At 79.4% G+C, this 2,500-nt stretch overlaps 1 non-coding gene across 1 annotated transcript; it reads right to left on the bottom strand.

Moving 5' to 3' along the window:
- Window positions 1-325: 325 nt before the first annotated feature.
- LOC147184935 (5.8S ribosomal RNA) lies at window positions 326-479 on the bottom strand. The gene has a single exon (XR_015099982.1). It is a non-coding gene; the product is annotated as a 5.8S ribosomal RNA (ribosomal RNA).
- Window positions 480-2,500: the final 2,021 nt, after the last annotated feature.

Genomic DNA, 2,500 nt, shown 5'->3' with positions numbered 1-2,500 from the left:
GGGTCGGCCGTTAACCCCGCGCCTCGCCGGGCGCACGACTCCTACGCGGCCGCGCGGTGCGTCGCGGCGGACTGCGCGGCGGGGGACGGATCCTCCATCGGCAGCCGCCGCGGGCCCCTGCGGCCGCGCGGTGGTCGGGCCCGTCGAGGGCGCGGGCGGTCGGGTCTATACTTAGGGGGACGAGGGCCGTGCCGTCCGCCCCCCCCACCCCCATTTCCCCGTGCGGGGAGGGAAGGTGGGGGGGGGTAGGCCGGCGGTGGCCCGCGACGCCCCAACCGCGGGAGGGGGGCGCCCGTGGGCGCCCCGATCCCGATAGATGTACAAGCGACGCTCAGACAGGCGTGGCCCCGGGAGGGACCCGGGGCCGCAAGGTGCGTTCAAAGTGTCGATGATCAATGTGTCCTGCAATTCACATTAGTTCTCGCAGCTAGCTGCGTCCTTCATCGACGCACGAGCCGAGTGATCCACCGCTGAGAGTCGTACGTTTGGTTTGCGGTTTTGGCCAACATTCAGAGAAGGGGTTAAAAAGGGGGATAACGGCGCCTCCGGGCGCTCCTAGCCCCCCCCGCCCCGCCGGCAGGCCGGGGGGGGACTTCGGAGACATTGAACCCCCCGCTCGCCGCCGAAGGTGGCGAGAAGGTTGGGTACCCGGCGACTGGGGGTAAGGTTCCGAGGTCGGCCAGGTCGCGATGGCACCGGCGGGGGAGTGGTCCCCGACGCCGGCCGCGGCCCGGCCTGGACTATGGGAGCGTTGACAAGGCGGACGGGACGTCGACGACCGCGCGGACGCGCGGGGTGGGGCGGTCGGGGAACGCCGACGGGCGCCTGACCGGGGGGGGGGGCCGGCGGGGGCCGGGCGGGACGCGGGGAGCGGCCGGCCGCGCGACGACGCGAACCGACATACACCCCGCGCCCGACACCGTCCTCCTGACCTTCCTCCCCCCCCGCGACGCCCGCGGCGCACCCGCCCGCCGCCCCGCGGCCGCGCGGCCGCCGCCGCCCGCCGCCTATCGGCGTTTCTCACGCTTCGGACTCGGGGGGCCGGGGCGCGGCGGGGAGCGCCCCGGCGCCGCCGCCGACGGCACCGCGGGGTCGGGCCGCGGGGGCTGGGGGCCACGTGCCCCCGCCCCGCGCCTCTCCCCGCGGGCCGCCTTCGACGTCGCCGCCGCCGCCGCCGCCGCCGTCCTCCTCCGCCCGTGTGTTCGCTCTGGACTCGGGGGGCCGGGGAGCGCCGGGGTGCGCCGGCGCCGCCGCCGACGGCACCGCGGGGTCGGGCCGCGGGGGCTGGGGGCGCTTACGGGTCGGGGCGGGGGTGTAGGCGACCGGCCAAAGACCGGCACCGTACCCCCCGCCCGTCTCCTTCACGCCCCCGCCCCGCGCCTCTCCCCGCGGGCCGCCTTCGACGTCGCCACCGCCGCCGCCGCCGCCACCGCCGTCCTCCTCCGCCCAACCGTTTGCATCTGTTCGCTCATGACTCGGGAGGCCGGGGCGCGCCGGGGTGCGTCGGCGCCGCCTCCGACGGCACCGCGGGGTCGGGCCGCGGGGGCTGGGGGCCACGTGCCCCCGCCCCGCGCCTCTCCCCGCGGGCCGCCTTCAACGTCGCCGCCGCCGCCGCCGCCGCCACCGCCGTCCTCCTCCGCCCATCCGTTTGCATCTGTCCGCTCATGACTCGGGAGGCCGGGGTGCGCCGGCGCCGCCTCCGACGGCACCGCGGGGTCGGGCCGCGGGGGCTGGGGGCCACGTGCCCCCGCCCCGCGCCTCTCCCCGCGGGCCGCCTTCGACGTCGCCGCCGCCGCCTCCGTCCTCCTCCGCCCATCCGTCCGCTCCGAACTCGGGAGGCCGGGGTGCGCCGGCGCCGCCTCCGACGGCACCGCGGGGTCGGGCCGCGGGGGCTGGGGGCCACGTGCCCCCGCCCCGCGCCTCTCCCCGCGTGCCGCCTTCGACGTCGCCGCCGCCGCCGCCGTCCTCCTCCGCCCATCCATCCGCTCCGAACTCGGGAGGCCGGGGTGCGCCGGCGCCGCCTCCGACGGCACCGCGGGGTCGGGCCGCGGGGGCTGGGGGCCACGTGCCCCCGCCCCGCGCCTCTCCCCGCGGGCCGCCTTCGACGTCGCCGCCGCCGCCGCCGTCCTCCTCCGTCCATCCGTTTGCATCTGTCCGCTCCGAACTCGGGAGGCCGGGGTGCGCCGGCGCCGCCTCCGACGGCACCGCGGGGTCGGGCCGCGGGGGGCTGGGGGCCACGTGCCCCCGCCCCGCGCCTCTCCCCGCGGGCCGCCTTCGACGTCGCCGCCGCCGCCGCCGTCCTCCTCCGCCCATCCGTTTGCGTCCGTTCCGCTCCGGACTCGGGAGGCCGGGGTGCGCCGGCGCCGCCTCCGACGGCACCGCGGGGTCGGGCCGCGGGGGGCTGGGGGCCACGTGCCCCCGCCCCGCGCCTCTCCCCGCGGGCCGCCTTCGACGTCGCCGCCGCCGCCGCCGTCCTCCTCCGCCCATCCGTTTGCATCCG

The sequence above is a fragment of the Hippocampus guttulatus genome, unplaced genomic scaffold (assembly GCF_054856545.1).
Source record: "Hippocampus guttulatus isolate MCC_2025c unplaced genomic scaffold, RoL_Hgut_1.0 HiC_scaffold_49, whole genome shotgun sequence".
Lineage (NCBI taxonomy): Eukaryota > Metazoa > Chordata > Actinopteri > Syngnathiformes > Syngnathidae > Hippocampus > Hippocampus guttulatus.
The sequence above is the reverse complement of the archived record's forward strand: the minus strand, read 5'-3'. Positions and strand labels throughout refer to the sequence as shown.